Source organism: Trachemys scripta, chromosome 11 (genome assembly GCF_013100865.1).
Source record: "Trachemys scripta elegans isolate TJP31775 chromosome 11, CAS_Tse_1.0, whole genome shotgun sequence".
Classification (NCBI taxonomy): domain Eukaryota; kingdom Metazoa; phylum Chordata; order Testudines; family Emydidae; genus Trachemys; species Trachemys scripta.
In genome coordinates, this window is record NC_048308.1 from 62,721,149 (window position 1) to 62,747,885 (window position 26,737).

At 43.5% G+C, this 26,737-nt stretch overlaps 1 protein-coding gene across 26 annotated transcripts in view; it reads left to right on the forward strand.

The window, feature by feature from the left end:
• Positions 1 to 26,737, forward strand: part of MAP2 (microtubule associated protein 2) — a 350,150-nt gene that overhangs the window by 182,779 nt on the left and 140,634 nt on the right. For 25 of the 26 annotated variants that reach the window (XM_034785842.1, XM_034785840.1, XM_034785849.1 and 22 more), the window contains one exon: positions 9,200 to 9,272. The exons of the other annotated variant lie outside the window; for it this stretch is intronic. The gene's annotated coding sequence lies outside the window, so the exon portion shown is untranslated. The remainder of the gene's footprint in view (positions 1 to 9,199; positions 9,273 to 26,737) is intronic. 26 annotated transcript variants of the gene reach the window in all.

The window sequence follows — 26,737 nt, forward strand, 5'->3', positions numbered from 1 at the left end:
GAGAAAATATATAGCCAGATGATTTTTAAAAAGCTCTAGGTATTCCCTAATTTAGCTTTCGCATATATTCCCAAACTTGTTGAAGATTAAAAGTAATTTGTAAATGCTTATTAAATCTATCGTACAGACTATCGTATTGTGTATTCCCATCTTCATAAAATGCAGTGTGCATTAATGCACACACCAGAAAAGACGGAGTTTGGAATTGTACACCACATAGCATAAGAGACAACTATGGGGTTGTGTATGTTAGCCTATTGGTAAGAGCAGGGAACTGAGCGTCAGGAGATCTTGATTCTAGCCCCAGCTCAGACAATAACTCACTGTGTGAGTGGGTGCAAGTCACTTAATCTTTCTCAGTTTACTCACCTGTAAAATGGGGATTGTTATGTTTTCATTATAGTCATCTTGTAAGACTTAATTAATTAATTCTTTTAAATTGCTGTGGGATCCTTCTGATTAAAAAAATAAAAACATCTATAGAAGTACAATGTATTTTTACCCTGTCTTACCATTTGGCATATATGTCAGGTCACTGAAATATCGTTCTCAGTTTGGCATACAGCAATCCGAAGAGCTGCCTACCTTTAAAGTGGGAGCATAGGAATCTCTGAAGGGAAAAACAAAAGGATGCTCAGGAGAAGAAAGGGAGCCAAATCAATGAAGCATCTGTATTTCCCCTCTGAAGAAGTCTTGCCTTTTTCTCTATCTTCTCTCCTTCCTCCCCCCCCCCCCAGCAGAAGAAACCTTCCCCCCCAAATGAGTCTCCTCCTCCACTCTTCCTTGAGAGCCTCCTGCATCCCCAGGCATTGACAATGCTACTGTGAACCTTCAATGGGTTTGGGAATATATGGGAAAGCTAAATTAGGGAATATCTAGCATTTTTAAAAATCAGCTGGCTATGTATTTTCTATTACCCCAAGGCCTGTGCAGTTGGATTTATGGTACTTCTTCCCTGTATGAGTCCGGGGCAGGACCCACAGAAGCAGGAAAGGGAGCCAGCATCTTAGGATACATCTGCCCAGCAAGCAGGATCCTGCGGCAGCCAGTCTCAGAGCCCAGGTCTCCAGACTGGAGCTTGCTACAGTGCTAAAAGAGCGGTGTAGGCTGTGAATGGGCTCAGGTGGAACTTAGGCTCTGAAGCCTAGGGAGGAAGATATCCCTGGATTGTAGACCTGGGTTCTGAGACTTGCTGCGGCGGGATCCTGCTGTGTAGATATATCCTGAGACTAGTCAAAAGAGAAAGGAGGGTGATTTCCAGCTAGATGGGAGGGAAGGCTGGGAGTGGCACGGCCCAGAAGTCCCCGTTCATTTCTTCCCAATCATAGATCCGTTCTCTTTCCCAGCACAGCACAGCACCCTCTATTGGTGTCCCAAGATGTAGTCTGATCTAATCTATTCCATCTCTGGACCTCCCGCAGTAATTACCATGCTATCTGAGATGGCAACCGTCCGTCTTGAAAGACAATGATGTAAGCACCAAAGTAGTTGTAGCGTCACGAGTGACTAAAAAGTCCGCTTCTCGAGTGACCGTCCTTGCCATGGTGGGGGCGAGGCACAAGGCCAGAAGATGAACCAGGCACGCTCCTGGTGCTTGAAGCCTGGTGCGTTTTCCTCTTTGCTTACTGAGCTTTTCTCTCTCAGCCACCCCTCTTCAGCCTCTGATTCCCAGGCACAGCACAACCCTCCAGCGTTGCCTGTTGCTATCTGAGCACCTGGAAACTGTTCTGTTCTGTTGGTGTCAAAACTCCTAGGCTGACCACTGTCCTAAAGACTGCTGCACGTTCATGAAAGTGGAAGACATTGGCGTATTTTCTTTGCTGCTGCTGTCACTCACGGCTCAGACAGCAAGAGCTCTGGCGCATCGCAGCATTATGCACCAGACAAGCTCTGTTTAAGAACTTCCTCATGTCAGCATGAATTTTGCTTTAGCAGTCACAGCCTCACTGAGGATTATCGTATTTCAGAAAGGGTTCTCAGCCCGAGGCAAGATTAAATATGGTATTTAAAACTTCTCTAGCACAGTTATTCTCCCAGAATTGGGGTTCTTTCCTCCTTTTTAATTATACAAATGGAACATGTATGCACTCACTTCTCATTAACCCCTTGGTACTGGAATTTTGGGAGTATTCGGTACTGAGAGGTAACACAAAAATAAGTGAGTGGCGAGACATGAGGAATGCCCACAGCCCTGAGGTGGGGTTTCTGGCTCCAGAAGTGGAAGCAAAGTCTTTCCAATGTGTGACTCTGAAATAAGTACAACGTGGCATTATGATGGTAATGATTACCCAGATTTCTCTTGATAACCTCGTCTCAGATAATCACTTCCTCTTCCTGATGCTGTCAAGAGGAATCTTAATACATTACTTGAAAAATATGCCATCTGCTATTTTATTTCTATAATTTATTGTATAGTGAATGCCTATAAATTCCTATGGTAGCTTAAGAGTCTAGTAAAATGAATTGCTGACGCTTTTTTTCTCTGTTCATCTGCAAACCAGGAAGAGTTCAGTTCACTTTAAGCTCTAGTCTACAGCACTACTGTCTCCCTGTTACTAAGGGACTCATGTTACCTCAATCTCTCTCTCTCTGAGGAGGAGTTTCCAGGGAATTTTCTCTTTCACCCTATGGAGATATGCTTCCCTGTGAGATTTCCATGGATGGCGGCACAGTACAGCCTGTATTTCCTGGGTCAGGGAATATGAAAGTTTACCTTAGTCCTTTTTTTTTTTTTTTTTTTTTTTTGGTATCCTTCCTTGACTCATTTTCCTCTACCCCAGATAGAAGCTACCAATTTCATGGCCATCTCAGGTAGGCTAAGGCTCCTAAGAGTGAATGGCAAAAATTACAATCCACTCATGTATCAGCAGTGGCACTCAAGTGGCAGTGAAAATCTTCTGATACTTTTCACTGAGAGACTAAAGATATATTCGGACTGCTAATGCAAATATTTTTACTGTGTCTCTGACCAAGGACCTAAAATGACTTAAACTCTTCCTGATTGCTGACGAACAGAGAAAAAAAAGTCAGCAATTCATTTTACTAGTCTCTTAAGCTACCATAGGAATTTATAGGCATTCATTATACAATAAATTATAGAAATAAAATAGCAGGTGGCATATCTTTCAAGCAATGTATTAAAACCCCTCTTGACAACATTTGGAAAACAGCCCCAGACCTATGCTGGCTACAAAGGGAAAAAAATGGAATGGTAATGACCCATCTACCTTGCTATACACTGCAAAAGGTTGCAAGTACATCTGTACTAATTATCATCTTTACAATTTCCTTTGCTCCTCGTTATAAAAACAGATATACCATTTGTAGAAAGCAGACACCCTACAGTTTCATCTACTGCAGCAATTGTCTGTGTCTCTGTAACACAGTGAGCGTTTCCTGAAACTCCAGTCCCCTCGGGGTCCTAGCTGGGCTGTTTAGGCAAGCTGTGAAAAAAATGATGTACTCATTTTACCCTTTGCCGTCCTCTTCCTTCTCCATTTCATTTCTTTGCTACTTTCTCATGGGTTCCCACTAATGTAGCGAAGTTATTTCCTGCCAAGAGGATGAAAAAAAGTTCCCCCTGATGCCAGTGTCGCTGATGGTACTAAGCTTGCATTCGATAAATGATTAAACACTGTCTGCAGCATATTTCAGACTGCAGCTGAGGGATTCTTGGGTGCCGAGAGAGCTTTGAATCTTCCACACCATTGCAGCCAATCTCTGCCTCAGTCTCCTTTTAGGACTCTCAGTCACTATGTGTTCAGATGAATAGTAGTGGTGCAGAGATGTCTTTTCACAACAGCAAACTTTTTTCAGGTTTCTTGCCTGATGAAGAATTTTCCATGGATCACTTTAGGGTAAATGGGATTTTTAGACTGTATCCTTTTCCTGTCTTTGGACAAGTGGTGCTGCTTCACCACTGGGAATGAAAAAGTGTTTGAGTAATCCAGTCATTCGTAACACAGAAGTAATTTAATAGCTTTTAGAATAAATAGATTTATATTGGCCAGTGTTGTGCTGCTTGTTTTCGGAGCGTTAGTGCTTGAATAAATTGTCTGAACAGTGAGTATTTTCCAACAGTGTTAACAATCCAGCTCTCAGTGGCAGAAATGTTGGTAACGAGGAAAAGTGCACTGAATTATACACCCTTCATAAGCCAGTAGAGTAGATTTGCACAGCAAATGGGTGACAATAGTTTCCTTGTAGATCTGACTCTTTCTCAGTCTGGAGGACGCTTGACATTGATCTTTGGTTCAGAAGTAGAACCAAAGGTCCCACTGCAAACCTTTCCAAAATTTAGGGCCAGCTCCTCAGCTGGTGTAAATCTGTGTAACTCTCTCGATTTCATTTGAACCTCGATTTATACCATCATTATCTGGACTCCAGGTCTAAATCTTTTGCGGGAGCTCTCATCAGCACCAGCTGAAATTCAGACGTGTTTGACCTTCGTTTTAGTGCACTTGGCAAATTAATAAAAAATAACAGTGTATCCCAAGTGACGCCCTGCAGGTATAGGAAGGTTCTTACATTCTGTTTGAAAATGAAGTTTTTCACCTGGGTCTAAGCTCTGTGCTACTGTGAGGAAAAACAACAACTCTACTGCAATAGTCTATACTCTGGGGAAAATATGATGAAAGCTTCTGTGTTAATGGATCAGAGCCCATTTGCAGCCCCACTTTATAAAGTATTGTTGGATAAAAAGCTATAAAATAAGTGGTAGTGATTTCATGCTTTTATTGTTACTTATTTGTATATCACTCTGCAGGTGGAGTATATACAAAGACAAGGTCCCGGCCCAGAGGAATTTACAGTCCTAACCTCCAGTACTGCAAGCAGCTCTGTGAAGTTAATGGAGCTCTGCAAGAGTGCAGAGATCCAGCTGTATGGAGCAGCTTGCAGCATGAGGGCCTAAATTAGACAAATAGACTTGTGACTAATGACAACACACCATGTTTCCAAGGGGTGCAAGGGGAGTAGTGGGCAGATAAGAATAAACAGACTGTGTAAGCTGCATTATGTGTTTGGGTACTAGGTAATTATGCCTGTTCGTTGTTTGTTGAAAGAGGTGTTACAGTAGTCCAAATTAAAAACAAATGTAATGATGTGTTCAGTATCTGTAGCAAAGGATAGATGCTCTTTTTTATTGAATGAGCACATCAGTGGATCTCAAAGTGCCATAGAAAGGAAATTAGAGAGACAAGATGAGTGAGGTTGTATCTTTTATTGGACCAGCTGCTGATGATGAGAGAGTCAAGCTTTCAACCCACACAGAGCTCTTCTTCAGGTCTGGGGAAGGTACTCTGACTGTCACAGCTACATGCAAGGTGGAACAGATTGTTTAGCACAAGCAGTTAGCACATATTGTAAAGGGACCATTCAAGGTAGAGTGACCCATTAACCCCTCGGCAGTCATAGGACAAAAGGGGGGTTAGTGGGTGTGACAAAGTTCCTCCTCTATCTTGGTGGGTCCTGCTCTTATTGGCGGATTTTCTTGCCGCAGAGATTCACCATGTGGGTTGGGGAACAGCCCAGAGACCTTCCCCTCTGGAAGAACCCACAGTGCAGGTCAATTGGGAGGTTTGGGGGGAACCCTCTACTCCGGGTTCCAGCCCAGAGCCCTGTGGACTGCAACTATCTATAGTACCTCCTGTAGCTGTCATGCAGCTGTTACAACTTCCTGGGCTACTTCCCCATGGCCTCCTCCAAACACCTTCTTTATTCTCACCACAGGACCTTCCTCCTGGTGTCTGATAACGCTTGTGTTCCTCCATCCTCCAGCAGCACACCCTCTCAGCTCCTTGCGCCTCTTGCTCCCAGCTCCTCACACTCACACCACAAACTGAAGTGAGCTCCTTTTAAAACCCAGGTCCCTTGATTAGCCTGCCTTAACTGATTCTAGCAGCTTCTTCTTAATTGACTCCAGGTGTCCTAATTAGCCTGCCTGCCTTAACTGGTTCCAGCAGGTTCCTGATTACTCTAGTGCAGCCCCTTCCCTGGTCACTCAGGGAACAGAAAACTGCTCATCCAGTGACCAGTATATTTGCCCTCTACCAGACTCCTGTACCCCACTGGTCTGGGTCTGTCACAGTGGGTTACAGATTGTTGTAATAAACCTTAAATCCAGTGTCTCTGTTTAGTCCATGATTTTTAGTGTCTAGCGTAGTAATGAATTTAAATTCCTAGGCTTGTCTTTTGAAAGTGTGCAGATTTCCTTTGAGGATGAGGACTGACAGGCAACAACTACACTGCGTTAGAAAGGAAGGATCATTATTCTCATTTTACAGATGGGGAAACTGAGGCACAGAGCTGAAATGACTTGCCAAAGTCCACACAGCAGGGTGGTGGCAGAGCCAGGAACAGAATACAGGTTTCTTGAGAACCGGTCCAGGGTTCTACCTACTACGCAGCACTCCTCATTCAGCATAATCTGTGTCAACAGATCATCTGCTCAGTGTACTGAGATAAAGTAATTGCATTATTTGCAAGCAAAACTTTGGCAAGGTTTATTTCATTGTGGTAAGTGAGCAAATCTTGATAAAGGAAGTTTTCATTTTCAAGGTCCTAGTGAGAGCAGGTCATGAACTCTTTGGGGTGGATCATCCCACAGCTCCACAATAGAGCTGTGACCATGTACACCAGTTGAGGATCTGTCCCATTGTGTCCAAAAACAAGAGGATGGGGTGGGTTTAAGGGGGGTGGGTGATAAATTATAGCCTGGCATATTTTTGCAGTCCAGGATTTCCACTGTTCTGATGCAGACAGTTGATCAGTGTAGTAAATATTTGCAAGTTGCAAGAAATAATAAGGACTTCATACTGTTTAGGACATTTAAGAGCATATATCCAACTCTGGCCTTAGGGGACAGCTTGAAAGTGCTAGTTATTTAAAACAAAACCCTGTTCAAGTGCCGTATTAATGTTCTTGTTAATGCCATCCTGTGAATCAATTTACAGGTTACAGATCTGTCCCTGCTTTAGTTTATATCCTTGTCTAAAATCTTGGTCTACTGTTTATAGCTATTCATATAGATATATATTCCCCCTCCCCAGGATCAGACCTTTTAGCATTATTTTGCATCAGCCATGCATCAGAGTGCCTAGTAGGGCTGTAAGTGATGACTATGCTCATCTGTCTCCACAGCATTGATTGTTCTGCCGAGCCAGAGCAAATTTAATTAGTTTATTATAAAATTCCTCTGCATCCAGTGGATGGGTAAAATCAATGCAGGCTGGAGCTTTGTTTCCACGAATTCCGCTAATTCCACTGTAACTAATTACTGCACAGAGGTGAATGGTGGATTCTACCCAGTCGGACAGAGAAGTCTCTTGATATTAACTTGCTGCCAACGTTTTATGAAACCATCCTCTTCAAGGTATAATACACCGCTACCTTGATATAACGCCACCCGGTATAACATGAATTTGGATATAATGCGGTAAAGCAGTGCTCTGGGGGGGGCGGGGCTGTGTACTCCGGTGGATCAGATCAAGTTCAATATAACACAGTTTCACCTATAACGCGGTAAGTTTTTTTTTGGCTCCCAAGGACAGCGTTATATCGAGGTAGAGGTGTATTTAAGAAACAAAACCTGTCAACTGCTGGAGACCAAAGCTAAAAATTAATGAGACCAATGGGTATAAAACTGTAATTGACACAGACCTGTGCCAAAAACATGAAACAAAACCACACACACAAACCTACATTAAAAGTACATTGAAGATGTAGTCAAGCACTGAAAAGTTAGGAAACGCCCCAATTAAAGCTGCCTGTGTGGCTTTGTTTCAGCCCCCTTTTATATTACAATATAGTCTTTAAAAACATGATCACATGCTATGAGGCAGACATCGGACATGGAAGATTTTAGCCTGAATTGTTAGTTTGATAAAGTTATAAGCAACTGAAAACAGGATCTTATCATGGAAAGTGTTGGACACTGGCTGAGGTATGGCCCAGAATGTCAATAGGTATATATACAGGAAAGCCTACCCCAATGCCAGGAGCTGCAGAAGAGAAGGCGGTAACGGCAGTAGTGGTGAGATAGTAGCAAGGGACACAGAAGAAGCAGGGGATAGATGGGCAAAGGGATGGTGAGGGAGAGAAAGAGAGTCCCGGCAGACGACTAAGTCAAGTCCACGGAGGAATTAAGAAACAACAATGGCAGCCGTGGATGTGGAACCTGAAATGAATAGGAAAGCTGGTGGCAGTGGTTAAGGGTGGGGCGGTGATGTTTTCATCCTCACTTCTAGTATTAAAAAATAACAGGAATCGCAGCAAGCATCCCCTGCATGAACAGGACCTTCAGGAGTAGCAAACCCATTCAGCTGTTTTACACTTCAAGTTTAACTATGTACCTGGCCAATGTAATGCGTGACATTCTAAAATTAAAGTACAATAGGTCTGCGACCAATCCCGGGTGGTCTTCTAGTAGGACAACCCAGACCGACAGGAGTTATCTCAATCTGAGACCTCAGCCTGAGCGTTTCCTTCTGTGCTCTGCTGAGGAAACAGGACCATGCTCAGCCTCCTGTAGGGGTGAGGCTACATCTCAGATCATTTTCTCAAGAGCTCTAACTAGCAGCAGCACGGCTGGACCCCAGTGGGAACTCTCCCTGGCCCTTCTCAGCCAGCAGGCTAGTTAGTGCAACGTGAGGATTTTGTGAGTGGAGGAGAGTAAAGGGCTAGTTGGGAGAATGATCCTTTGGCTTCTAAGAGATTGCAAAATATCAGGCCAGGATGTTGTCCTCTGCCACTCTTTTTTTTCTTTTTTTTTTTGCACCATAAATGGCTGTATCTCCACTGCTCAAGATTCCCCCGAGATGGGAAAATCCTCAGACAGGATAGATAGTTCATAGGCTCCCCAGTGTAGGGGCATGGCTGGAGCATGCTGTGATGCAGCCGTCCCCATCTGACAGATGTCTTTTTGGGGACATTACCAACTGGCTTCCTTTAGAACAGCTCCTAGATGTCTCTACCAGGGCCAGTCTGCAAACAGCTCCTTGGTGCTCCCCCCACCTGCTGCATTCAGAGGAGGCTGGGCACAGCAGAGGATCTGGGTTATTGTATCTTAAATTACCAATCTTTGGAAAATAGTGATGGGGAAATGGCCTGGGCAGGGACATTATTAAGTGTATATCGTATCAGACGCCCTGTGATGTCATCTGAGAATAAATGGAATATATCGGTTTATATTTCTTCCCAGGAGCCAGAGAGCCTTCCTGGTTCTTTAACCACAGGACACAGCAGCCTTGAAGCTCTCCCCTCTGCTTAAGCAGGTAAGACCTTTTCACTTATTAACTGGGAGTCCCACAGCCCTGTTCTGTTCTGTTCAATATACTGTGCTCATCACCGTACGTCTGCGCCTGAGTGCCTTCCATTAGGACATGTAGTGCCTAGGTAATGGGACTAACTCCCATCACATTTGTGCTCATGGTTTCACAGGAAGGGAAAATTTGTGAAAGGAGGCAGCAGAAAAATCCTCATGGCTTCTGGCATATTTTGTTCTACATTGGTTCATTCCTGCCTCTCTGCCCCCTCCATTTTATTTTTTTTGAAAGGCCTTTGATATCTTGCTGGTGGGAGGTGTCACACCCACTGCAGTCTGAACACTTGTCTTCCCTCCTTCAGCCTAGCAGTGACCTAGTTCACAGATCTGCAGGAAGAAAACATGAGACACCTTTATTAACAAGGGATACGATACAAAAGAGAGGGTACTGTTACTGCCTATGACACTTGTTTGACCGATCTGGAGTGCCCTGTCCAGCAGTAGAGACCAGTCATACCACAGAAAGGATTTTGATGATTTGGAGAAGGCAGAGCAAGGACAACTGATGTTACCTGATCTCAAGAGTTTAAAATAACGAGGCTAATTAAATGAGCTGTACTTATTCTCCTTCTTGGAAAAGAAGAAACTTTGAGGAGGCCAGTTTTTAGGATTATGAGTATACATCCTATGCTGCACATGTTCTGTGAATAAGTAGAGACATTAGATTTCTAGTGCTGCCACCCTACATGACTATCAGTTCAATTTAGATTATGAGCAGAGAGAGGCCTTATTCACACTCGCAAATGGGATCAAAGTCCAAGGGACAGAATATTAAACTTTAGGAAGTGGAAGGGGACTTGGACTGAATGAACAGCCATGTGCACCTGTACCGAGCAGGTGCAAAGTACTACCATTCTGTTTCGGTAGCATTTTGCACCCCTGTTGCCCTTGCTTCGTGCAGATGTAAATGACGGCACGAGGTGCCTGGAAATGGAGGAACAGGACCCAGAGTATAGAGGAGTTTGAGATGCCTGAAGGAGGGCACTTGGGCATGTTGGGAAAAGCAGGAACATAGAATGATCCAAAGCAAGGCTGAGCTACTTGGGGGAGGGATAGCTCAGTGGGGGGAGCATTGGCCTGCTAAACCCAGGGTTGTAAGCTCAATCCTTGAGGGGGCCACTTAGGGATCTGGGGCAAAATCAGTACTTGGTCCTGCCTAGTGAAGGCAGGGGGCTGGATTTGATGACCTTTCAGGGTCCCTTCCAGTTCTAGGAGATAGGTATATCTCTCTCTCTTTCTATATATATATATATTACTTTCCTATTCCTAATCTGTTTTGTCTTTGCTCAGGAAGGTTAGAAACCCGTGTACTCTAAATCCTTTAAAAAGTCACAGTAAAAACAGAGAGCCTGATCTTCAGCTAGTAAAAATAGTCATAGTGGCATTTACAGCAGTGGAGATATGCCCATTTACTCCAGCTGACAACCCAAGTCAGAACACTGGACATCTCTTTGTGAAGTTAAAATTAATACACTGTTGTAGTAATTAACAAAGAAGAGTTATTCAGAGGTTTATAGAACAGAGACAGCAAAGGCAAGCTTGGTTTTGCCGAAAGCTGATGGGTTGTGTTTTGGCTATCGTCTCGATTTTGCCAAATCCAGCGTAAATTGGGTCTTCAGTTGATGGACTATAGGATTGTGGAGTATTTTATATCTTGCATGTTTTGTCTGCTCACTTGTGACTGAAATAATGCTCTCCTACAAGTAATCCATGCCCTACTTCTCAAACTACCAAGAGAATTAAAGATTAAAAATGGCAAACAGCCCCAGCATTAGAAAAATGCAAGTATGGTAGTTGACAATAAAGAGTGAAAACATTTTAATAACATAAGAGCCATTCAATAGAGAGAGAGAGAGAGAGAGAGAGAGAAGAGCCTACTTGACACAACACCAGACTCAACATTGCAGAACTATATTGAAGAACAGACACAAACCCAGCCATTTATTGAACAAAAGGAGCAATCCCCCTTTGCATATTATTTTTTCTGAACCATTCCCATCCCTTCAAGTTCATAGGTGGCATCAAGGCACAAATTTGGCTCATCTAAGTATTAAGGGATTTATTAAACTGATGCACAAGGAAAAGACAAAATCTCTCTCTCCATTCCCTGACTCCTCCCTCTGAGCCGCCACATGAAGTGAAGCAATGGCCCCTGACACCCTCTGCACCATCCAGTCCTGGTCTCCTTTTGTCTTTGTCCCTGCTGGAGCTTCCTGTGGGGCAGTGCAATTCCACACCTCTCAAGATGCACCTGTGGCTTCCCTGGCACAATCTAGCCCTAATGGAGTTGGAGCTCTGTTTTGATCCCATCATTTTCTGTGTCCCAGGTTCTAGGATTCTTTCATTAATATGCTGTGTGGAAGAGTCTGTGCTACAGCTCCTGAGAGATGCAGCACAGAAAGCCCAAGCCAGCAGGTGGGGAGATGCGCTCTCTGGATTTTGGGTTGCTGCAGAAACTGCAGCTGAAACTGAAAAGCTCTAATTTCCTACAGTCTCCCCAGGGCTGCTCACAACCCAGAATTCCCATAGACTGTGCCAGGGGTAAGGGCAGCATACGGCGGCTTATACTGGCCCTACACTGCTCCTGTCCATGACAATTCTTCCCTAGCCCTGGCAGATCCTGTCACTGGAGTAGTTTATAGGGACTGGAATGAAGGCCAGAATCTGCCTTTGGTATTAAAGTAAAGAACAGGCAGGTTTATTTCATACATCCTTCTTTCGGAGCTAATAATCTGCACAAAATAAACTCCAAAAGTGTCCCATCCCAGCATGCACTGGGTCTCATAATAAATCTAAAGATCTTCAGATACTAATTGATTGCCACAGCACTTACCCTTTTTGCACAGGTCACTGTACCTGTGTTAAAGAAGAAGTAATGGAGCTAGGACAATTTATAGCAGCTGAGATCTCATTTATGAAACTATCAGGCCAATTTAATCTCGCTGAACATCTTTTTTTGTTATACTTGGAATTGTGCAGTGTCTTAAGTATCTTTTGTTCCTGTAGTGGTTATTTTAGTCCTGACAAAGGAGACAGCATCCTACAGGCAGGTACTTGGGAAAGCTTGTGGAAAAGAGGTTTTTTATTTTGTGTATTTGGATATTGTACAAGTGTAGCCCTTGTGTTGGGTGATAGCAAGATGGGGGAAAACATAGCAAAAGCAGAAACATAAGTGTCTCTTTAAGACATAGACCTTTCAGCATGGAGACTCTATGCAGAATCAAGTTCTAGTAAGTAAGGATCAAGGCTTTCCTCAGTAGGGAGAGTGAAGGGTTTTAAATATGATGACAACTTACTTACCTAAATGTAGGCCAGGTACCCGACTGCCTGCAAACCATTTCAAGATAATAATAAGAATTGTAGCGCTCTCCAAAGCTATGTCAGGTTGACACTGCTAATGTCTTTGGAAAGGATTATATGTATTTTATTTATGTATTGCTTATACATGCATATCTTTGTTCCTGTCTTGCTGAGTATTAGATTCACAGGAACGTTGACGGAAAGGTATTAGCAAAAATTATTCTGAATTACAGGCTCCAGAACACCATGAGGCCACGATGTGTCCAATTCCATCCTCGAGTGAGGGTTTTTATGTATCCTATTTTTGTCTGAGTTAGATTGTAAACTCTTTGCCCAAGAAACATCTCTTTTTCAAGTGTTCTGTAAGCTGCCAGGTACATGTATAGCCTTTTAGAGAAATGAAACATAACTTTCATTACAGCTCTAGTGGTTCCCCTTCTGTTTGATTGGAGTGATGTGGCTGTCAGAAAGGATTTTGTGTCGAGTGGTTAGAGCTGCTTGTCTTGAACTTCAGTGAAATGACGCTGATTCATGCCAGCTGTGGATCTGGCCCATAGTATCTACATATAATAAGTTTTCTTGATTTTTAGGGAAAGAGACTTCTTGAGCCTTATCTCACTGTGCCTTAGGTTGTACTCGTAAGCATTCAGTGTCTCTGCCACAGCGTGATGGGAGGGGGGGAAATGACATTGAGGGAAGGTGAAAAAAGAGCACAGAACAAAACATAAATTATTACTAAGTTTCTGCTGCCAACTTTTTTATGCATTTCCCCCCATCCCAAGTGTCCCCAAACCACTTTAGGGCAAGTTACTGGCAGCAGTACCCCTCTGGCATGTGTTACTGGTATTTATCAGCTAATAACCCATCTGCCACACTTTGAGAAGGAATCACTCATAGTTGTCGAGAGACAGAAAGGAGGAGGAGTGCCTATGTCTGCTGATGCCAATAAATAACGACAATGATAATGGTTATAACTCTGCGTAGTAGGCTGAGTCACCATCGTATTCACCAAACGTATTTACAACTGGGAAGCAAGGTTGTTTAGGCTAGACTTGTACAGGTAGAGGTGGTACCACTGCTGCAAGTTGTTCAGTAAGTGCCACAGTAGCGGATAGAAAAAAATATGTCCTTGAGTGATGGGGTGGGAAGCATTCTCTTAACCCAGTGTAATAAAGAGGGGAATTTGGCCCTGGGTCTTGTAAGAGTTTTCAGCTGGAGGGTGGGGTGGAAGGGTTGTTTGATTGCTGGTGGTGCCTTCAACAATAACAGCTTTTGTCAGAGTTGGCGGTCAGCTGCTGGGCAGTCTGCTAATGGCACTGGGTAGAGAAACAGCAGAAATTGGCTCAGGACTGGTTGACATACTAGTCTTATCTACTAGGACCTACTGGAGCTGTGGTTTTTTGTTTTGTTTTTGCATCCTCGCCGGTGAAGTTCACATAATGCTTCATGGAAATATGAAAACAGTTGGCGGCATTAATAATGGGGTTTGCACACACACAAAATACAGTGGTTTAGGATGACATTCTGGCTCTGCTGTAGTCAGTGGGAGTTTCCCACTGACTTCAGTGGGGCCAGGATTTCACCCTTAGTTTTTAGAAGAAATTCTGTGTACTTTGAGGATCTTATAGCATCAAGAATTGGGTTAGAAACTTATAAAGAAAACAAGGTTATCCAGAGATAATAGTATGAATTTAAAATCAAAATCCACTAATTTTGGAAGGGATACAGTGCCGCATGCTTCAGGGCATAAGCCAACCACTAACTGCTGGGAATTAGGAGGTAACTTTGCCTGGAGGCAGGTTATCCTGTAACTGACCACTGCAGGGTTTCTTGCCCTTTTCTCTGAAGCAGCTGTTATTGGTGGATACTGGACTACTCTAATTGAATATGGCAGTTCCCATGTTACTTTGTTCTTACCAGGAAGCATCATGGTATAGATGGAAATAATTATTGTCTGGAAGCAAAGCAGGGAAAAAACATGGAAAAGAAGTGGCGTTTTTATTCCACTTTTGAAAAAACTTGAAATGGCTTTTTATATTTTATTTTTATAATAAGATATTCATTCAGTAAACCATAAAAAAAATCTATTAATTGTAGAAAATGTGATGCTCTGGACTAAATCTGAATTTCATAGGGTTAAGCAGGTACATTAGGAAGTACCTCAAAGAAATGGATAGCAGTAGTGAGAGTTCCAGAGAAAGAAAATAAAGGCGGAGGAGGGACGGGGGACATACATCATTATTCTGTTTCAGCTGATATCTACACCACCTTCTGCTACACTGATGTTAAGGCATGTTATTTGCTGTAATTTTGCTTCTTAAGGAGTATTCACATCCCTCCCTAAGAAATTGAACTCGAGGGCTTTGTGTCATTCTTATATGAAAATTTCATGTCTGGTTGATATTCAACCCTTCCCTGTCCCCTGCCGTGATGCAAAAGATCTCAGATAGATTTCATGGTGTCTTGGATCATCTACTCATATAAACCACAGGCCATTCATTCCCTTTCTCGCAAATTGATGTGTGATGTTATTCACTACCATACTATCAGCTCTCCCTGCAGTTCTTCACTACCAAAACCTTCTCTCATTTGCCCCCCATTCCTCTTTTTTTTTTCAAATAGACTCATAGACATTAAGGTCAGAAGGGACCATTATGATCATCTGGTCTGACCCCCTGCATGCTGCAGGCCGCAAGACCCTTCCCTGTACTCTACCGTTGAAGTCCCCAGTCCTGTGTTTTAGTGACTTCAATCGGCTGAGACCCTCCTGCTAGTGATCCCTGCCCCATGCTGCGGAGGAAGGCGAAAAACCTCCAGAGGCTCGGCCAATCTACCCTGGAGGAAAATTCCTTCCCGACCCCAAATATGGCGATCAGTAATACCCCGAGCATATAGGCAAGAGTCTCTAGCCTGACCCTTGTTGGCCATTATGTTGTTCATGTACCATTGCTTGGTTTTCCTTGACTACTATGTTTTATCATTAAACCATTCCCTCCATAAACTTATCCAACTTAATCTTAAAACCAGACAGGTCCGTCGCCCCCACCGTTTCCCTCGGAAGGCCGTTCCAATATTTCACCCCTCTGATGGTCAGAAACCTTCGTCTAATTTCTAGCCTAAACTTCCCCCCCGGCCAGTTTGTATCCATTCGTTCTCGTGTCCACATTAGTACTAAACTGGAATAATTCCTCTCCCTCCCTTGTATTAACCCCTCTGATATATTTAAAGATAGCAATCATATCCCCCCTCAGCCTTCGCTTTGTCAGACTAAACAACCCAAGCTCCTCTAATCTCTTTTCATACGACAGGTTTTCCATTCCTCTGATCATCTTAGTCGCCCTTCTCTGCACCCGTTCCAGTTTGAGTTCATCTTTTTTAAACATTGGAGACCAGAACTGCACACAGTACTCCAAATGAGGTCTCACCAGTGCCTTATACAACGGAAGCAGGACCTCCCTATCTCTACTAGATATACCTCGCCTAATACATCCCAAGACCGCATTGGCTTTTTTCACCGCCACGTCACATTGCCGACTCATAGTCATCCTGCGGTCCACAAGGACCCCTAGGTCCTTCTCCTCTTCCGTTACTTCTAACCAATGCGTCCCCATCTTGTAACTAAAATTGTTATTATTCGTCCCCAAGTGCATAACCTTACACTTTTTACTATTAAATTTCATCCTATTTCTAATACTCCAATTCACAAGCTCATTCAAGTCTCCCTGCAGAGTATCCCTATCCTCCTCCGAGTTTGCAACTCCTCCCACCTTCGTATCATCCGCAAACTTTATCAGCCCACTCTTGCAATCTGTCCCGAGGTCAGTTATAAATAGATTAAATAAGATGGGTCCCAAAACCGAACCTTGAGGCACTCCACTAGTAACCTCCCTCCAACCCGACAATTCACCCTTTAATACGACCCGCTGCATTCTCCCCATTAACCAATTCCCTATCCACCTCTGGATTTTCATATCGATCCCCATGTTTTTCATTTTAACCAATAGTTCCTCATGGGGTACTGTATCAAACGCTTTACTGAAATCCAGGTAAATTAGGTCCACCGCATTTCCCTTATCTAATAAGTCCGTTACTTTCTCAAAGAAGGAGATCAGATTCGTTTGGCACGATCTGCCCTTCGTAAAACCATGCTGTAATTTATCGCATTTGCCATTAACCTCAAGGTCCTCAACTAGTTTCTCTTTCAGAATCTTCTCCAGCACCTTGCACACTACTGATGTTAAACTAACAGGCCTATAGTTACCCGGGTCACTTTTTTTCCCTTTCTTGAAAATAGGAACCACATTGGCTATTCTCCAGTCTAACGGGACTACCCCCGAGTTTACAGATTCATTAAATATAGTCGCTAATGGGCCTGCTATTTCCCGCGCCAATTCCTTCAATATTCTCGGATGAAGATCGTCTGGTCCACCCGACTTAGTCCCATTAAGGCGTTCTAGTTTTGTTTCTACCTCGGATGCGGTAATCCCCCATCCCGTATGCCCCTCTGTAACGGTGCTAGTATCCCTAATACCTTCATTGGCCTCATTAAACACCGATGCAAAATATTCATTGAGATATTGCGCCATGCCTAGATTGTCTTTAATCTCCTCTCCGGCTATAGTCTTCAGCGGTCCCACTTCTTCTTTCTTTGCTTTCTTCCTATTTATATGGCTGTAAAACCTCTTACTATTACTTTTAATTCCCCTCGCTAAGTCCAACTCTTCCCGGCCTTTGGCCTTTCTCACTCTATCTCTACATTCTCTGACTTCGCTAAGGTAAGTTTCCTTACTGATCCCTCCCCTCTTCCACTCTTTGTACGCTTTCTGTTTTTTCCTAATCGCCCCTTTCAGCCGGTCGCTCATCCAGCTCGGTCTAAGTCTCTTGCTTAGTAATCTTCTTCCCTTTTTGGGGATACAGGCCTCTGACAGCTCTTGCATCTTTAACTTAAAGTAATCCCAGGCTTCTTCTGCCTTTAGGTCCCTTAATACGTTTGCCCAATCCACTTCCCTTACCAGTCCCCTTAATTTGTTAAAATTGGCCTTTTTAAAATTATAAACCCTAGTCCTTGACTTAATTCTGGTACTCTTTCCATTTAGTTTAAAGCGAATTAGCTCATGATCACTGGAGCCCAAGTTGTCCCCCACTACCACTTCCTCAACAAGGTCCTCACTACTTACCAGAATCAAATCTAAAATGGCCTCCCCCCTCGTCGGCTCAGCTACCACTTGATAAAGGAATTGATCCGCAAGCACATCTAGGAACATCTGAGCCCTATTATTGCTACTAGCGTTTGTTCCCCAATCTATATCCGGGAAGTTAAAGTCCCCCATAATTACACAGTTTCTATTAGTATTTACCTCCCTTAATACATTAAACAATTCCTTATCCATATCCTGGGTCGATCCCGGCGGTCTATAGCACACCCCAAGCACTATCCCCGGAGAGGCTCTAGTAGTACTTTTACCCAGCTTGAGTATTGCCCAGACGGACTCTGTATTATCTATTCCATCCACTATTATTTCTTTACAGCTTATTTCACTATTGACATACAATGCCACCCCCCCCCTTTACCTTTATCCCGGTCTTTCCTAAACAGCGCATACCCCTCCATACCTGTGTTCCAGTCGTGACTGCCATTCCACCATGTTTCAGTTATTCCTACGATATCCGGTTTCAATTCTCGGACCAAGAGCTCCAATTCCTCCATTTTATTACCTAGGCTTCTCGCATTGGTGTACAAACAGCCTAATATATGTCGTTTAGCCTGTCTCCCATTACTAGCACTGTATGTTGCGCTCCTCTTTGTGTTCGTCCCCCCTGTCCCTCCTATGTCCAATCTCATTTCCCCGGCTATGTCTCCTCTTATTACACTCAGCTTTTCAATACCGGAAACTGGCGTGGAGATTAACTGTGCATCTCCCAACCATCTCCCCAAACTTCCTAGTTTAAAGCTCTTTTGATAAGATGAGCCAGCCTCCCTCCCAGAAGTCTATTTCCTTCCCTACTCAGGTGAAGCCCATCCCGCGAGAACAGGTGTCTGTCCCCGAAAGCCTCCCAGTGGCCATACATCCCAAAGCCCTCCTTATAGCACCACTCCCTTAGCCAACTATTTATCCTCGCAATCCTATCAGCCCTTTGGTGCCCTTCCCTCGGAACAGGCAGAATCCCACTAAAGATAACCTGAGCCTCTATCTCCTTGAGAGTCTTCCCCAGCCTGGCATAATCTCCCTTGATTCTCTCTAACGAGAACCTAGCCGTGTCATTCGTTCCCACATGAAGGATTATCAAGGGGTTCTTACCTGCTCCTTTCAGGATCCTTTTCAACCGCAGGTCCACATCGCGTATCTTTGCACCCGGTAGACAGCACACCCTTCTGTTCTCCGGGTCCGCCCTGGTCACAGGCCTGTCCAATCTCCTCAGTAAAGAGTCTCCAATTACATACACCTGCCGTCGCCTGGCAACAGTGCGATCTAGTAATCTAGTCTCCGATCCCTCTAGTCCTGACCTGTGTCTGCTCCTATCTTCCCTTATGCTCCCCCTTATGCCTTCCTGTATCCTCTGGTGGCCCATAATTGGTGCTGTCTCCATCAACTCCTCCCCCCTCTCTCTCGGACTAGCCGCTCTTCTCTTCTTCCTCACCCTCCCACCTTCAGTCATCACCTGCTGCCCCTCTACCTCGTTCTCCAAACACTCAAACCTATTCCTGAGTTCTATTCCCCCCTCACTGGCCCTCCTTTTCCTTGGCCTACTTCTCACAGTCACATGCCTCCACTTCCCTGGATCTCCTCCTTCCATTCCCCTCTCGCTGTCATCTACTACTGCCTCCTCCTGCACCCTAGAGCCTTCCTCTTCAGCCCCGCCTTGCCCATCCTCCATCAGCTGCTCAAACCCCCGCCTAAACTCCACCAGGGTCTCTACCTGCATCTCCAGCCCCTTAATCTTTTCCTCCAGTAACACTATAAGGCGACACTTCATACACACATACCTTTGTTCCGGGTCTCCTGCTAGGACTATATACATACCACAGCTTCCACATGCAGCCATCTGCATTCTGTCTGCTGCTGCTGCTTGGCTCATGGCTGCTGCAGTTTCTGCCCACAGCACCTGGGGCCACGGAGCACACGACACGCCCCGCCCTCCTGCCTCCCCCTGCAAACTCCCCTGTTAGCCGCCCTGTTGGCTGCCGCTGCTCGCAGCTGTCCCGCTGCCTGGCTGGGCGGCCGCTTTTATGGGCCCCTTGATCAGCCAAGCCCCGCCCCCTGCTCAGGCCTCGGCGTCCGTCCCAGCACCCAGCCCCTGCCGGCCCCTACAAACCAAAACAAACAAACACACAAGAACACCCAGGAACACCCAGGACAGATGCAAATACAGGTACCTTCTCCTCCAATGAGAACTCCCTCTCAAACTCCCCTGTTAGCCGCCCTGTTGGCTGCCGCTGATTGAGCCCATCTTTTCCTGGGGATAAATATTTGTTTGTTTTTTACAAATATTTCTTGACTTCATTTAAGCCACTTATACAAACATAGACTGCCTTTACTTTGTTCTGTGTGATATTAACTAAAACAAAACCAAAAAGTAGTCCACCAGATTAATCACAGTGAATCAGGAAACTGGCTACTATGAACCTTTGTCCATATTTTTTATTATCCCTTATGATTTATTGCTGCAATAGTTTTATTATTATTATTATTTGAATTGCGGTAGTGTGTAGGAACCTCAGCCATTCAACAGAACTCCACTGTGCCAGGTGCTGTACAAACACGGAACAAAACGAGTCCCTGCTCCAAGGAGCTTACAGTCGAAGTATAAGACAAGAGACAACAAGTGGCAACAGAGAGACCAATGGGCCAGCTTCAGGTCTAGTGTACCTCCTTCGGCTTAAAATGAGTTACCTCAGGGATTAATTTGGTCTAATGTAGCAATGAGCCAATTATTATCACAGTTCAAGAATCTTGCATATTGACCAGTTGGGCAAAATAGCTCAAATAAATTACAAACTAATCTAAACAAAAGTGGCTTAAAATTTGAATCAAAATGATTTTTTTGAGGTTCAGCATGTTTGGTTGAAATGAAACTAAAAATGAAGGTACCAAAAGGGGCCAAGAAAGGCTGTTCTCATGCTATTTCTGGCTTGAACAAAACATGACAGTACTGGTAAGGTCATGAAAAAATCTCAACAGAATGAGCCTTTCAACCTGCTTTCCAGCTCAGAGATGTTCAGGTAAATTTGTGCCTCTTGCAGATAAGCATCTGTACTGTTGAATGCCTGAGTCTACAGCTTGGATTCGAATCCAGTTTGAATTTATCCCATCACTAGAGACTATGGGGTGCAAAACATTTAAACACGTGACTGCAGTATTTGTGGGCAGATAGTTTTCGACTCCTTTTATGTGCAAAAACCTATATATCTTGGAGTGTGGATCAAACAAGAGAATCAAACCACCATTAATAAGACTAGTCTTAGGCTACATCTACACTACGGGGGGGGTCGATTTAAGATATGCAAATTCAGCTATATGAATGGCGTAGCTGAATTCGATGTATCGCAGCCGACTTACCCCGCTGTAGGGACGGCGGCAAAATCGACCTCTGCGGCTTCCCGTCGACGGTGCTTACTCCCACCTCCGCTGGTGGAGTAAGAGCGTCGATTCGGGGATCGATTGTCGCACCCGTTGGGACGCGATAAATCGATCCCTGAGAGGTCGATTTCTACCCACCGATTCAGGCGGGTAGTGTAGACCTAGCCTTAATGTAATGAACAAACTTTGAAAACCTATTATATAATTGTGGCGAAGGAGTGGCAAAAGGGAAGGTTCCATAGAGACAGTGCAAAAGAAGCAAACCAGTGGGTCTTGATCTAAGCAACAATCAAGAACCCTCTCAAACCTGAAATAAAAATCATTCTTACTGATTTGTATTACAGTAGCATCTCTTGGCCTCAGCTGAATCGACAGCCCTAACACATACAGTAAGAGACAGCCCCTCCCCCAAAGACCTTACCATCTAAAGAGGCAATACAGACAAAGTAAACATTATCTGCATTTCCTCAGATGGGGAACTGAGGCATAAGCAGACTTGGGCTTGTCTGCTTGAATGTTTAGTTGGCAGCAAGCTTGAATGTAAATGTACCCTGCACAAGCCTCCCGCGCTTTAGCTGTTCGTGTTCACCCTGCTGATGTGCATTAACAGTTCATTAATGCACTTTGATCTAGACCTATTTCAAAGACGACTAGATCAAAGTGCATTAACAGTTTCAGTAGGGTCCACATGGACAGTTAGAACATGGAAAGTTAGTGGGGGTAGATTCACACCCCAGCTTGCAGTTCGTGCAGACAAGCTTTTAGTGATTTGCTGAAGGTGACACAGCAAGTTAGTAGATGAACCCATATCTCCCTAGTCCTGCTGCAGGGCCTTAACCATAAATTCATCCTTCCTTTTCTAAAGAGTGCATATATTGTATGAATGAATACAGTAAATATACAATGGCGTAAGTGAGAGGAACACCTTGCAAAACCTTCCATTTAAAAGTGACAATCTTGAAATCAGTTTAATAGGTGCAGGGCTTTCAGCAAAGGATGAAAATACTCAGTTGTCTGAGAATCCTTTGGCCAATTTTGGTCAATTACATCCGTCTGATGCCTAACAGAAGACGGCAAATTACCAACAAATCATAATCTCAGCCATCTAGAGCTAACAGAGGGGAAATCTCTTTAGACACAGTACCTCATAATTGCTAATGTCATTAATCTCCTGGAAAATCCATGTCTAAGAAAAATAAACTTGAGGGTTTTTTCTTGAACACAAAAGAGAAGAGAACTTCATCTTTAAACATGCTGAGGTCCTGGGAGATTGTAACATTCTCCTACCTATTGTTAACCTAATAAAGGCCTGATACAGTGCTCATTGAAGTCAATAGGAAAACTCCCATTGATTTCAGTGGGCATTGGATCAAGTTTTGATTATGACGATAGGGCCCAATTTTGCCCTCAAGTGACATCTGGGTGTAAAGCCTTTAGAAGTCAATGGAAATAATACCTATGTGTAGCTGAGGGCAAAACTGGGCCCATACTGTAGTTTACAAGTCGGAACCTGGTTCCAGATTCTAATCTGGTGTAAATCAGGGTAGCTCTATTGTCTTCACTGGCGCTGCATTGATTTACACCAGTGGAAAATCTGGCCCTGGAGTTTACTACATTCCAAGAAGACTGACGGTGGAAGTGTTAAAAATTGTCTCCTAGCTGCATAATTTATAATCTTGCCTAATTTAAAGGATTCCCATTATTTCGTAGACCATCAGAGTGTAAATTAAAAAAAAGTTCACTAATAAATACAATAATTTAAAAAACATTTAATTTAAAAAAAAAAAAAACAACATGCAAAAATTAGCAAATAGAATAGAAACCAGAATGCATCATACCTATGACATATCTGTTGCATCACCAAAAATATACATGTGCCGTTCTGACTGGCTGTCAGATTTGAGAACACCATTAGCATGAGCAATAGCCCTTTTGTTTTTAAACCAGATCCTCCATGGAACGTGCGTGTCTGCGAATATGCCTCATAAATGGAATATTGTGTGACAGTATTGGATGAAAGCTGTTCTGTCAGCTAAATATTTTCCAAAAGAAGGTATTCAGCAAAATAAATCTGTCTGGGCATTTCTACTGCCTGTTACTGCAGAATGTTTTGGAGCTTATGAAAATACTGCAATGTAGCAAGTGTACTATCACTGGCTTTTCCTTAAAGGTTAAAAGTGAATTTTTGTTGTTTGTTGTTGTTTTTTTCTCTGCAAGCATCTGGGTGGCATTTTAATCAAGTTCTCATGGTAACCAACATAATTTAAAAGTGCTGGATCCAACAGAAAATTGGTCTTTTTCAATATGTTTAAAGCGGGTGTTAAGTCAGTGTTGTCAGTTATTTTAAGTGTCTCTGGTACAGAGATCATGAGAAAAGGAAAATGGGATAAAGTCTTACTGAATGCAGAAAATCTTGATGATCTCTTCACCAGGTCTTATGGTCACACTTTTTTAAAGAGCGTGATTAAAAATAAAACTATGTGCTGCTTAAGTCTTTTCTTCTCGATGGATCCTGGCACTACAGGTACAGCATACAGTAGGTTATGTCATGTCTTTTAGTTGCTAGTATAGGCAACTTTATGCAAAAGTACAGGACAAGGAGACTGGGAGGGGGAAGACACTGGGAGTTGGGAGGGAGATATTTGTGTTCGCTATTTGAGAATATGGGCATTCATCAAAACTAATAGTTACGTATGAGTATTGCACATGGCATTTAGGAGATTACATGCATTTCAACTTGTCTGTTTCTTTGCGGCACATAATATAAATGTGTTAAATGTCATTCTGTGCTCTATGCTTGGAGGGAAGGGTTAAACACTGAGGTTAAACATGTTAGTTATTCTGCAGTGAAAACCCACCCTTTTGAGCAGTGAAGACAAAGCCTACATCTTCAGAAAATGACCACAAATGGGATTTACAAAGATATTAGGATAGAAGGTGTGAAAGAGTACAGCTGGTTAGGGAATGGGGAGGGACAACACCTGTCTTGAATTCAAGGAATATAGCTCCCCACCTCTGCTTGGGCTCCTGCGTAGCAAACACATCACTTTTCTTCTGTGCAGCAAGACCCCAGATCCATTACCACGGGTAATCCATTGCTATGGGTCATCTGTTTGTGGCTCATAAGGCAGAACCAGACCTGTCAGTCAGTGGCAAGGGAGGAGAGATCCAACCCTCCTGAAAACCTCCACCTGTTCTGTTCCACCTCTGCAGCGACACATGGGCTTTTTAGACCCTTCTGCTAAAGAGGAACTCTTTGTTTTTTAACAAAATTTTAAATGGGAATTGCCCTGTCCCCACTCGCCTATTTCAGTTTTCTCCTTAGCTGTCAGTTTGGGCCTTGTGGGGGGATGCTATCCCCATTGATCTGCAGAGATGGGCACTTAGCAACTAATAAAAATAATGAGGCACTTGTCATGTGTATTGTACAGTAGTTCTTTTCTAGAGATCTTTGTACATCCAAGGTGTGGTGTCTTGTGTCACTGGAAAGAATCCCTCTATAAAAACTAGTTGGTTGGGCACTTTTTCTTTGCGATGGAAACAGAAAATATCTCTTTTTTCATTTAGGAAGCTGCAACTGGGCCTGGACCACTCTCACTAAACAACACTGTGGTCATGGCTGTATGGCATGTCTACTTTTAAAGTCTGTACAGCCAGCCTTACAGCCTTCAAAGCAAAAGCATTTGGATGGTTGACATATGAAACCCAACTATGTCTTTTATGACTTCCCAAGAAACCTCAATCCCCTAATAAAACAGATGTTTTATGTCAAGTCTGGAAGGTGTGGGTTTTACGTTTTTGGTTACCCTGAGCTTGGCAGAGGATTTTCATTTCTCTATCTGAAACGCATGTCACTTCCCATTCTACCCAATGAAAATCTTCATAAATTGCTCTGAACCAAAAGAAGCCTGAAATGTGATGATGGCTGCAGAGTTCTGGCCCGCCTGCATCAAATGAGGTGACTTTTTAATGGAATAATAAGGAATCTCTTCAAGACAAAACTTCTAGCTCTTGGAACATTTTCACAGAACTCTCACAAAGCACCAGTTTAAATCCTAAACCCAAATTGGAAGTGCTCAGCTTGCATGGAATGAACTTTTATGTCCACGCTGCTTCAAAAACAGGAGCTTTACATTTTCATTCGCCCTTATGTTTAGTGCTATACATTATATAGTTTGAATCGCCCTACCTGAGAAACAGCTATGGAGACCACATGTGTGTATATGTACTTTCCTTCATTCTGAATGGTGTAGCAATATGCTTAGTGTAGGGTTCCGCACAAGGCTATAATAGAAAAATGTCCTGACACCCTCCAGCTCTGTTTCCTCTGAAAACCTCCCCAAGCTTAAACTTAGGCTAAGATAATACCGAAAACAGGTAAGGAAACTGTAAGACGAATTTTGCACCGTCTGTAAATTGGGCAGAAAATCATGATGCTCGGCTCTGGTAAAAGGTATTGCCTCACCCACTTTGTCTCTCTAATATCCCTGGACCAACACGGCTGCAACTTGCTCCTCTCCAGAACAGCAACCCATAATTCAGACGGTGCAAGCTCATAGTAAAACCGGGCCATATGCTCAGGAAAATCATCATGCTGATTTGTTAGCCCAAAAAGAAGCCTGTGGTGGGATTCTATGGAAAGAACCTAGGCAAATAAAAAACTTCCGTCTTTCCTGAGAGCTACTGATATTTAAGATTGCCTTCTTACAGGCCTTCACAGCAACTTCTATAGTTTCTTGTAACAAACTGCACAATTGCGGATGGGTTTGTGACATGTCTGGCTTAGTTATTCTTTGTCCCTCTTTCATCTCACTCTCACAACAGCTACTCATTGCTGCTCATTTCATTTCTTGTCTTAAACCTGCAATATTTGATTTCTTACCAAAGCTTCCATCGAGACAGTCTACGACTTGCTTTTTCCTTGCTTCACTACTGTCAGCGTCTTTACATTTCTCATTCTCTTCCCCCCAATTTTCTGGGTCTGTGTCTGATACTTCCTCTATTCCTAACCCTCCAGATCGTTCAGTTTTCTCTTGTGCTTGTTTGAGTTTAGCTCTCAATCTGGTAAGTGGGGGTGAGATTCGACCTCCACTTGTGGGTAGTTCTTCCCCAGGTCCCACCATAGCTACTGGAATATCTGGAATTATATTTACAACATACACATGTGGCAACTCCATCTCCATACAATTATCCTCCTCGTCTACTTGAGGTATCTGCTTATTCTCACATTCGTCTGACAATACATATTCTCCAGAATGTCACAAGTTTGTTCTAATGCCTGTGTTCTGTGAGCTAGCTCTGCTATTCTCACTTCTTGCCCAAATGAAAGTCCCTGCCCCATTGCTCTATCTCTCCACATCAGAATTTCATAACCAGCCTTTTGTAATTGTTACTTGCTGTAGCTTAGGTCTCTTGCCAAACTGTCCTTTGATCAAGGAGTACGGAATTTATCTCTCTTGTCCTGCTAAGCTGTTCTCTCAATGTGTTATTAGTTTCCTGCTCTCTGGACAAGACTTGTCTCACCTCTTCCAGTTGC